Below are 12,040 nucleotides of genomic sequence, written 5' to 3'. Positions count from 1 at the left end.
ATGAAGCACTTTATACTCTATGAGAGTGAAGATAAAAATAAATTTATCGCTAAAATGATATCCTAATGATATAGTCTATTGTGAATATTCAGTGTAGCTTTGTACGAAGCACATGTCACTGCCAAACCAAGACACTTCCTATTGGTCAACGCGTCAAATTCGTCTGTCAAACTTCAACAAACTGGAACTCCACGCAAAATCCGCCAGGGGAAATTGTTCACGCAGTCCCATGCGTGAAATTCCCAATAGGTCATTGAGGCTGTCTCGTTTCATTTTTTATTTCTTTTTTATTGGGAATGCAAAAAATGATATAAATGTAAGTGCATATACATAAAAGGCATTGGCAATAGATACAAAATTAGAAAAAGACAGACAAATTTTTTTTTTTAAATGAGACAGCCTCTATTACGTATGCGGCCGACAAATGCAACCTCTGGAGGATGCAGCCTTCCAAACGAGACACAGCCAATGAAAAAATATTGATTACGAGTCTCCTTCTCCCACTAGTAAGCTGCAATTCATTCTTCCATAATTAATATTTTAGTTGGTGTATATTATTAGTAGTTTTTAAGCTGTGAATCGTCAATTCCCCTTCTGTCACCCACTCGACGTTGTGTCGAATGAAGTGACACAAGGTGTCTTCCTGGGATGCCAAATGTACCTCTGAACCTGAGAAAAGACCAATGTCAAGTTGGCAGAATGAATCTGCATGCCCCGCCCCGGACATACAGGTATAAAGGGAAGCGGGGCAGCGAGTGACAGTCAGAATTTTTCTTCAGAGCCGAACGGTTGTGCAACTGAGTTCACCACTGTTTCACTCACCTATGTTGGCAAGAAACACTGCTGTTGGATCTACAGCAGGCGTTGAACGTCCTTTTCAAGACGCGTCTTTTTATAGATGTTTTTCGTCTCTGTGTAGTTACTGGATGCAGTTGATTTCTCTCCACTTCTGACAGTCATAAAAGCTGCCTCACGTGCCTGGGCTGCGATCACACGCAGGCTGCGTTTTATGAATGGTTCATGTTCTCAGTGCGAGAACATAGCCATGGCAACATTGCGGTCTCGGCTTTCTTTCCTCACGGGAGAAAGCCACTCCCCCAGCGTCGTTCCTTCTTCCCACGGGATTAAGGATGACCCGGCTGGCGTTGAAGGCGATTTAGGGATAACGACGGATGAGTGTGGCTCGCCTCGCAGTCAGCCGGTATTGTCCCTTGATCCCCCGGAATTGGATGACGACATCGCCGCTGCATCGGAGAGCGTCACAGCGGCGTCTGATGCTGATGACTACTTCAAGTCTGCTCGCCCAGTCTGAGGTTGACACGCAGATGTCCGCTATGCTTTCCCGGGCCACCGCGAGCGCAAGGCTTGACTGGAAACCTCTGTCCCCCCCTCACGGCTACTCGAATTGGTTCCTCGGGTGGCCAGCGCAGTGAGAGCGTCCCTCAGGTGGACAGAGCGGTTGCGATCCACTTGTGTCCTAAGAACGCCGCCACCTGGCGGGACCGCCTGGTACTCCCCTCCGGAGCCTGTAGAATGATGTCATCGCTGACCTCGAAAGTCTACAGTGCCACCAGACAGGCCGCCTCTGCCCTGCATGCCATGGCTCTCCTGCAAGTTCACCAAGCCAAGGCACTCAAAGATATGCACCTGGGTAGTTCCGACCCGACATGCTGCAGGAACTGCGCTCTACCACCGACCTCACTCTCAGAGCCACAAAGGTCACAGCGCAGGCACTCGGGCGGGCGATTGCCACCCTCGTGGTCCAGGAGTGTCACCTCTGGCTGAACATGACAAGGCATGCTTTCTCAACACCCCCGTCTCCCAGCTTGGCCTCTTCGGCGATACCGTCGACGACTTCGCCCAGCAGTTTTCGGCGGTGAAGAAGCAGATGGCACATCTTGCCGCGGCACTGCCAAGCCAGCGCGCCCCACATGCTCACCGAGGCAATCCCCCATGGCTAAACAACAGGTAGCTCCGCCTCAAACCGGGCCCAGCTCTCAGCCGCAGCATCGAGCACCTCGCAGGCGGCGTATGCCCCCTGTCTCCAGGACCAGGAAAGCTCCGAAACGCTCATGATATCCTGAGGCCGCGACCGGGCTACGTGCCCAAGGTTCCTACAACCCCCTTCAGGGACCAGGTAGTGAACCTGCAAGCACTGGCCGGGAGGAGGCAGACCCAGCTCTTTCGTTGCTGTGTCCGGTACGTGCTTTGCATATCTATTTGGACCGCACGCAGAGCTTTAAATGTTCTGAGCAGCTCTTGGTCTGCTTCGGCGGAAAAGGGAATGCCGTCTCCAAACAGAGGTTAGCTCACTGGGTTGTTGATGCTATTTCTTAGCTTATCACACCCAGGCCATGCCTGCCCCCCTGCGGGTTTGAGCACACTCTACGAGAAGTGTGGCATCCTCGTGGGCACTGGCCCATGGCACCTCCTTAGCAGACATCTACAGAGCAGCGGCTGGGCAACACCCAATACCTTTGCCAGATTTTACAATATCAGGGTTCAGTCGGTCTCGTCCCTGGTTTTGTCAGGTCCGAGCCGGTAGAACTCGGTAATGCGGCACAACCGACCGGGTGTTCCGCTTGTACGCAGTGCCCTTCACGAAGTTGATCCAGTGCGCCTTCTATCCCAGGTTAGCCACTAAGCGTCGCTCCCTGGATGTTCTCCTCCCTAGCCTTCTGGCTTGCGAATTCAGCGGAGCAATTCGCGTCCAGACCCACTACGAGTCACAAGAGCTCTGTTCAGGGGTCGGGCTCCATGGGCTTAGTTCCCTTTTCAGGCAAACTCCCTGTGATTTATTTCCCATGGTATGGTCTCCCTGTTGGCGGACCTGCGAAAAGAATGTAAAAAAGAGTGTAAAAAGAATGAGCAACCCCACTGCCCTGGTCGCCGTGCTTGTAGAGTCCCCCCTCATAAGGCTGGACCTACCACCGTGCCGCTTCACAACCCTCGTGGTGTATTTGCCACATGTTACCTCCCCCTAGACTGGGCAGGATGTGGCCTCCACAGGGTCTTTCCCCCCTGAAAGAATAGGACCACCTTCCCTGACGCATTTCATAGCGTTAAGATAGCCCCAGCCACTTCACGTCCTATGTGAGAGACATAGTGAGAGAGAAGGCCGTGGCTGACGGGCTTGCTACCTTGCTAGTCATGTAGCACCTGTTCTCCCCCTCAGGGGTGCAGGGAACCTAATGTCTGTATTTGACATCTCTTTGGGGGCGTTGGGGAGGGCTACGTGCAGCCGACACAGTTCCCTTTAGCACACAGTAGCCTGCTTGCACCTGTTTCGACAGTTCACGTAACACGGTCAGTGCGTGGCGTTTTTATATGGGACCCCTTGTGTCACTTCGTTCGACACAACGTCGAGTGACAGAAGGGGAACGTCATGGTTGTAACCTCCATTCCCTGAGGGAGGGAACGAGACGTTGTGTCCCTCCTGCCACAGCACTAGACCTACCACTGAAAACGGCCGTACCTTATTTTCGGCTCCTCAGTGCAAAATCCTGACTGGCACGCGCTGCCCCGCTTCCTTTTATACCTGTATGACCGGGGTGGGGCATGCAAATTCTGTCTGCCAACTTGACATTGGCCTTTTCTCAGGTTCATGAGGTACATTTGGCGTTCCAGGAAGACCCCTTTTGTCACTTCATTCGACACAACGTCTCATTCCCTCCCTCAGGGAATGGAGGTTACAACAGTAACCATGACGATTTCACTACCAACTACTGAAATTTTGGTATTGTGGTAATGTATAGCCTATATTGTACATGGTACATCTTGCTGCAATAACATGATGAAAAAGTAGATCTCATTCCATAGAAATGTGAGCACCCCTGCTGTAAATGATGGTGATGGAGGCTTTTCTTTAATCGACTACTATATGTGACATTAAATAATTAGCATATGAAAACAGGCTCCTCAACTATCCATTGCAGTTTACATTTCTGTTGTGGAGAATTAGGTAGATTGCATAGGTGCACTATTTGGTTAGACATCGGGCGTAATTTTAGAAAAATATAAAACATAAACTTTGACATTTTTTTCTCTCTCCGGACAATTTACTTTTTTACACGGACAAGTGAATGACCAATTTACTTGTCCGGTGGACAAGCACATAACAATGCTTAATGTGGAGCCCTGGCTCAAATGTATGCTCTAGTCGATTTTGTGTTTTGACCATTTGTGAACTGCATTAAACTCCATCTCGTTTATGCTTTGTGGGTGTGACGTTTTTGCCGTGCCATCACCATTCATATCCATATGTTTATGACTAAATTACTACTAGAGCACAAAATTGTTTACAAGAGCACAACGTTCTTCATAGATCTAGCCTCTTAATGTTGGTCTCAAAGTGCACCAGATAGATGCATTTAACTTTCAAATGTACACAATATCCTTACGATGGAGCATGACCCCCCTAGGGGGTCCGAGTTCCACTCACAACAATCTTACAAAATTCTGTGGGAAACACTGCTGGATAAAGTTTAACAAAGTACAGTTTTAAACTAAATTCAAATAAATCTCAAAAGATTATAATGAAAAAATATTGATAATGCTCCTCTGATTTTTCTCCTAAGAAACAGACCATTGGTATCCTGCATGTGTATTCTCTACAGAAACATATGAGACAAGGTTGATACTTCAATGACACATATCTAAAACAACCTAAAGCAACCTCTGAGCAATAAAAATTTCCTCCAGGTAAAAACTATAGATAAATAAAGCAAAAACAATTATTTTTAATTCTAGAATTGTATGTACTTAGCAATATGTAACTGTGTGCACATACTTAGCAATAGTTTGGGGGAGAAATTTTCCATAGAACATAGCTAAATCTAACAAAACCTGACATTTGGGGACAACCTCAAAAGTTGAAAAAAATCAATGAATTGTAAATAATTTTTTGTATGAAATATTATAAAAATGCTAAAAAACAATAATTTGGGGGGCAGGTTTTGGGTTAGGCTTAGGGTCTGTAGTCATTATAATACATTTACTTATAAGTTTAGAGTATGTCCACATTAAGATGTAGCAAAGTAAACGTGTGTGTGTGTGTGTGTGTGTGTGTGTGTGTGTGTGTGTGTGTGTGTGTGTGTGTGTGTGTGTGTGTGTGTTTGGACGTTGCAGGATGATCTCAAACAGTAGCTCCTGACACAGACCCTTCAGCTGATGGAGAAAATATGATGGAGGAGTTACACCAGAGAGTCAAGACATCAGATGATGAGCCAATAATGAAAGAATGGAGTGTGGGAGTGTAGTATACATGAGAAGGTCTGCTGGAGTTTTCTAAGGAGGAGCTCTGCATCCCGTCACACTCCGTGGGGCAAAGGTGATGACAAATACACCATTTAAAACTCACTCAGTCAACCGAGCGACTCAGCCTGGGAAAGCCATTCGCACACATGCATAGAGACCCTCCCCCTCCTCAGTCTGTAGGCTCCATAAAGTCTGTATGAAGTCTGACTGCCTTAATCCCCCTGCATCAGTAACCTGACTACATTATGAGCCCTGTTTTAAGCTTTCAGCTCAGCAAGGGAAGGGGGGGTTTAACCATAGAGCACTGGGGCAGTAAGTCCAACACCTGGTGCCACCATTTCAAAGCTCCTCAAACTAAAATTACCTAGTTATTAAATCATAGGCGACACATAACTCTCACACCTTCTCACTTGAGCAGGTTGTCTGTGTGTGCTGATCCAAAATCTGAACATAGAGCCAGTTAAGTTGATCTATCAACCATTTAGTGAAAGGCAAAACAACATGAAGCCAGAATATTTATTTACTTAATGTTATGGGTTTGCTCTAAACCCCAAACCCTGAGTATTAAACTTCAGTGTGTAACTTGTCCAGTCCCGTTTGTTGTGTGTACATCAATGATACCTAAAATCTTGTGGCTTATTTGAGTAGAGGTGTTCAATTACCAAAATGGGCAAAAAAAAAAAGAAAAAAAAAATGTATATCTAGGAACCAGAATATAATATAGACTTGGGGGTGCTCTCTTCTGACTTGGGCCAGTAAGCAACCACCTAGAAAATACCTACAACAGGGGTTTTCAAACTTTTGATTCCATGAACCAATGTGAACAAATATGATGATCCCCTTGAGAGGGACCTTTTCCAAGAATATAAAGACAGCTATATATTTTCCTGTATAAAGACCCATTTATAAGAAGAGAAAAATAGTTAGTGTGATATTGTTAACACAACATAGTGTTTAAATAATTCAATATTTGGCTTTTATATTGCCATTCCACTAAATCAAAAATAAATAATTAAATTATTATTTGGAAAATATTTATTTTGTATTTTGATAGCATGTTAGTGCTATGTAAGTTGATAGCATTTCTTTTTTTTTCCACTATTACAGTAGCGTTACATGTATATAAACTTAATTTGTAATACATGACATTTGTAATATAGTATATGATATATTACTGTTTGCATAATCAAACAGATACTAATTTCAAAACAAAATAAAAAAATACTTTAGTTTTTTACACTAAGCACCTAGCTGCAGCCCCCCTGGGGGTCTCAGACCACAGTTTGAAAACCCTTGACCTAGAAGACACTAGCAATTTCAAACAAACCCACTAAAAAAATGATCAAAACCCCTTAGCAATTGCATAGTAACACCATGCACCATGGTAACCACACACAATGGCGGCAATTTTTGCAAAAGATGGCATCATTTACATTTTCTTCAGAAAATATACAAATCTAGTCTTACTGTAGAAGGAATTGTTGTAAAAACTATTGTGTTTGGTGGAAACTTACCATGGTGCATTTTAATAACTGATGGAAAAACTGACTGTTTGTGTAATCAGGATGAAGCTACAATATCTACAACATTTCTGTGCACTTCAAATTACAGGATTGGTTATCCCATTACATTTAAATGAAATATTGTCGTGCACTTCTCAAATGTACAAAATAATCTGGAGATGGCCGAGAAAAGTGATCATTTCTTCTCAGGTTCTGTGAGGTCTTTTTCCAGAGACTATTAATCACTCTATACATGCAGATAAGGGGTAAAGAAGACAGATATTATGAACGGTTGAGGATTAATCACACAGTGTATGAGAGCAGTGGAATAGGATAAGTGTCTTTGTGTGTGCATGTTTAAAAGTGCGACAGAGTAAGCATATACAAATGGAGTCAGGGGATTTTCACATTATTGTACAGAACTGGATGTGGGCTGCTGGCGCAGGGCCAATACAAACGAGAGAAGAGCATGGTGCCTGCGCCACCAGCACAATTTGAGCCACAGAGAACTATTTACCCAACACAGCCAAACTCTCACAGGATCCAGACTATCTAGTGCCGAATACACTAGAGCAATTCTAGGTTGAGTCAAATCACACAAAATCTGGATGACTTTACTATTGTGGTCTGGTCTACTACTAATCTTGTATTATGGCACTGCTTTTATTGTTGATTCTGTAATATTTTTCCACATTTGTAAATCACTTTCTAAATTCACCTGCTAAATTAATAAATGTAAATGCAAATTAGTTAATATTTTAGGTATTTACATTATGCTAATAGAGAATTATCTGGAAATGTCAACCTGCCAATTAAGTCAAGCTTTTCAACATTTTACGCAAGTGTACATTTTAAGAATAATTGACAATAAAATCTGGAAACATTTTATCGATCAGTTCTAATTTGAGGTATTCATGGCTTTTTCAGTCATCTTGGTTACAGAAGTGTTCTTTCAAATCATGTTTTCCATTGGGATTTCATAAACTCCTTCATAAAAGACTTCTAAGCCATGAACCAAACCAACCAGCTCCCAGGTGAATCCCACCATTACAAACTTTTATTTAAAGCTAAATGTATCTGTAAATCAGACAAAGAGATAAAGGTTCAAGATTGTGTACTTAACGTCTTTTATTAGGCAAGATCTGCAATCACATGAAGCACTGTGAATGATGTAATCGAATAAAAAAAAAAGGAACATAAAAAACGATTTATTCAAAGTTCAGAAACAATAGTTATAGGATGCTGCAGAGCTTGTTTGGCGCACTTTGTTGGCTGTGATGCTTTGATTGGTTAGCTTTTATCCTCAGGATTATGGGTAGCATAGTTCTTCAACAGGAATTCCGCTAATAAACATGATTTCTTAAAAATGAAGTTGGAATAATGTGGACTGATGGATTTAACGAAGCATGTACCATCAATTAAAAACCTCTGAGATCACGGTAGTCTGTCTTTAAAGGTTTATAAGTTATCGTTAAAAATCAATTCCACTATAAACATTTATTTTATTTATTCTGGGTTTATAAGTTATCATTAAAAATCAATTCCCCTATCGATTTTTTTTATTTTTTATTTCTTCTGGGACCAGACTGTTGATCTCTAATACCGTAAAGATTTTCTAATTAATTTTGTTCTAAATATTGCATTTACTGATTTACGTTATTAATGTTAATAGTTAGGTTACTTCAAAGGGTCATTAATAGCTTAGAGATTGAAAATGCTTCTCAACCTACATTTCCCTAAATTGAGGACAGGTACATTCTAAGCTGGTACAAAAGAAGAGTATTAGACCCGAATAACTCCCTAGTACTGTAACGCATTGCCTGGTCTAGGAGGTCCAGATGAACTGGTATAGGGCTGTGACGATAAAACCATATATCTACTGTTTTTTCCAGTGTAAGCTTAATTCTAGCAGAAGACTTCCAACTGTACATCATCACGTCATTATCTAGTTAGCTTCTAGCCAATCATACATCAGCCATTGCTTTTAAAGCCTGCTTTCAATCTCTTTGCTGTTTCAGTGTGCCAACACAGCAATTCATTCTACAGTTTACTATGTCAGACATCGAGCCAGCTTCACTCCCCGACAATGCCGCCGTTCTATCTCAACTTTCTGCCCTGCATCAAACCTATGATTTGACACATAAACGATCAGCAAATCCAGATCTTCATCCAGATCTCAGTCATGTAGAAGACCTCCTTCAGTTGAGCCACCACGTCTACTGCAACTGTAATGCACGAACCGGTGCTGGAAGGCTTCCGTCAAAGTTATCGCCTCAATTCAGCAGCTGGTCCCCATCAGAAATACACTAAGTTTTCAATCATCTTCATCAAATGCAAGTAGAGAATGGTTTAAGGGTCTTAGGCTTTCTGCTGCTAATGTTGTCATACCCCTCATCTGCATCAATATAAAATTCAAGCGGCAATATTTCCTTTCAATAGATTATACGGTTCTCGCGGTTCATAGTAGGTGATCACGCGTTTCACAGCGTGATGGCCGTGCCTTGCGGGTAACTGAGTTTAAGGTTCACAATGCTGATTCATTCACCGTATTGCATGCCTGAGTGCACCCCTATCAGGGAATCAAGATCTGTCATTTATGTGCTTCCTCCCGCCAGTTTAATTTTCCATATGTGATCTCCTGTCCCTTTGAGTCACCTTATTTTGCTACGCCATCATTCATCAAGGCCGCTCCATCTCTCGCCTCCTCATGCTAGCCCTTTGCGTCAATTACTCTCTGTCAACGTATCTATTGATGACGGCTGCCGATCAAACCTCCAATTTTGGTCCATTACTAAAACACTGGAATGGAAATTCCCTTTTCCATAAGGAAAACCCCGAAACCTCAGACAGCATGTCATTTTTCACGAACACGTGCCCTCCATAGGTCTTGAGGCTACTTTATGGGAACAAGATTTGCATGGAAAATGGCCAGATTAATTTCTCACTCTCACACTCAGCTCCCCTTTATCTGCATCTTTGAAATTTACCCCATTGTCATCGCCAGGATATTATGGGGTCCCCTCAGGGCACGCAAAGGTGTCGTAATTTTTTCAACAACACCACCAACAACACGAAGCCGCGATCATCTGTAAGGCCGGTCTTCATCCAGGCTCATTATGCCCCTACTGAAACGTTTGACATGGCAGAGCATCAACTGCACTTCATTCTCTCAGCCGATCACATTCCCGGGTTTTTCAATTCAATTGCTACTATCTATCTCATTTTCAGGAGTTTCATCGACTATGTCCCTCCACCAACATACTTCCTGTACCCTGCCCACACCTTTCGGACTTTCAGCCCCTCACTCTTCCCCTTTTAGATTCCGCTAAAACTCATGAAGAAAGGACTCGTAGGACTCGTAGAGGGAGCGTAGTCCACGCTCATGCTACCTTTTTCTTTAACACTCAAACAGACCACTCAGGGTGCGGTCATGGCATAATGCTATCTATAATGTCCAGCTCCACCTGCCCACACACCTCCATGGTTATGTATCTTCAAACTAGTTCAAATTTTGCATCTGAACCCTCAAACATTGTGTTCTTGCACAAGATATCGCACAAGCAATGGTCACCTCGTTAGAGGGCTGATAATCATACATCATGATCTTTCGGCAATAACCGCCCTCATCGGACTGCCAGATGGGGCTTACTCCAAAAGTGAAAATATATTCAGTGGTTCAATATAATTTCATCAAATAAATGGCATGTCATTTACCAAGCCTGCAAGTCTTTCTGATAGAACAATACTGCATCGATAATTTAGATCCTTGTATTGATACATTTTTTTTTTATTTATGTCTACCTTTACATTTCCTATAGTTCAATTAATGAAGCAGCAAAATACTGTAAGGGTAAAATCTGAAACAAGTATCTTTCATTGTGGTGAGGCAGCGTTCCGAACAAAAGTTTGTTACGTGAAAGGAACTTTCATCATATTTTCTCGACAAATGTCTTTTAAATTCCACAGTGAGTCATCCTCACACTCTTATTCAAACTCTATATAATTTAATTTAAATTGTGTAATGTATACACCAAAAACGTGACCAAGCGTAACTGCAAAAAAATGGCTGTTATCACAAAGGTTTCTTGAACACTTTCTCAGTCTTCTATTGACTGGACAAAAAAGATAGCCCCACCCCAAACTAGCACCATTGGTTGAAACAATCTTGCAGGATCTGGCTTTTTACAAAAAGAGCAATATTTGTATAGCGCTAGAGAGACACAATGCTCACACTTTTTGAGGGAATCAGCATACAAATGGCTTAATAATAGTTAGGACTGAAGTATTATTCAACATTATCAACAAAGTCGACAATAAAAAATTGTCAACATATATTTTAACTGACAAGTAGTTGTTTGATCTCATTGGATGTAACATGAGAAAATTGTATACATAAATGATGATGTGCAAGAGTGCTGCAGGGACAATTGTGTCCAGCTGCTCAAGTGCTTGATAGAGTAAGACAGATAGGAAGAAGACACAGCTCAGTCCAGATGCACTCCAAACTTTTCAAACAGCTTAAGGTGATGTAGATTTCAAAGTATAAGGGAATTAGGCTAAAATACAAAACAATTTGGAAAATCAGAATCCTTGTTATCGAGAAATAAATTAGGGCTGCATCGCATTCCATGGAGCAAATCTTGTGTTAGAGCATCCAAAAAGGCAACAATCCGGCATTGTATCTTTGATGTAGTGTTGTCAAGATACCAACATTTCAGTAGTCGGTACTAATACCAATAAAATTTCACGATTCTCGATACCACAGAAAAAAAGGTCATATGCTATTGAACACTTATATAAAAAAGTTAAATATATCAATGTAAAAAATTCATTAAAACAATTACATGTTTCCTTGAAGAGTTTCTTGATTAAGGGAACATTTCTTCAAGTTTTAAGGACCCTATGAAATCAGTTTTTATTCATTTTAACGAAGTGGTTCAGTAAAGATCCTCACAGCATAATCCAAAACTCCAAATTGGGCTTATTTTTGATGTATAAAGTGCTGCATAACAGAGCATCACATTATATATGAAAACATTGATGAAAATTCTATTCAGTACAAGAGCACTCTTGATAGTGAGATATTGCTTAAATATAATAATAATATAAATACAGTAAATACAATAATGCATTAGTTATATATCTCTGTCAAGCTTTTATTTTGAATCAAATGTTTATTTATATGTGAATGCTTTTTTGTTCTGTGTTTTTCATGGTAGTTTCACACCTACAGTTAAGACATTGGTTATATGGTCCAGTGTGATTAAAGTGCAAAATGCTGT

The 12,040-nt window shown here is 41.8% G+C and overlaps 1 protein-coding gene across 1 annotated transcript in view; it reads right to left on the bottom strand.

Annotated features, from left to right (window-relative positions):
* Positions 1-12,040, bottom strand: part of LOC127659708 (metallophosphoesterase MPPED2) — an 85,830-nt gene that overhangs the window by 36,237 nt on the left and 37,553 nt on the right. The gene's annotated exons all lie outside the window — the stretch shown is intronic.

The sequence above is a fragment of the Xyrauchen texanus genome, chromosome 2, assembly GCF_025860055.1.
Source record: "Xyrauchen texanus isolate HMW12.3.18 chromosome 2, RBS_HiC_50CHRs, whole genome shotgun sequence".
Taxonomy (NCBI): domain Eukaryota; kingdom Metazoa; phylum Chordata; class Actinopteri; order Cypriniformes; family Catostomidae; genus Xyrauchen; species Xyrauchen texanus.
Note: the sequence above shows the minus strand (reverse complement) of the source record. Positions and strands in the feature narration are given on the sequence as shown.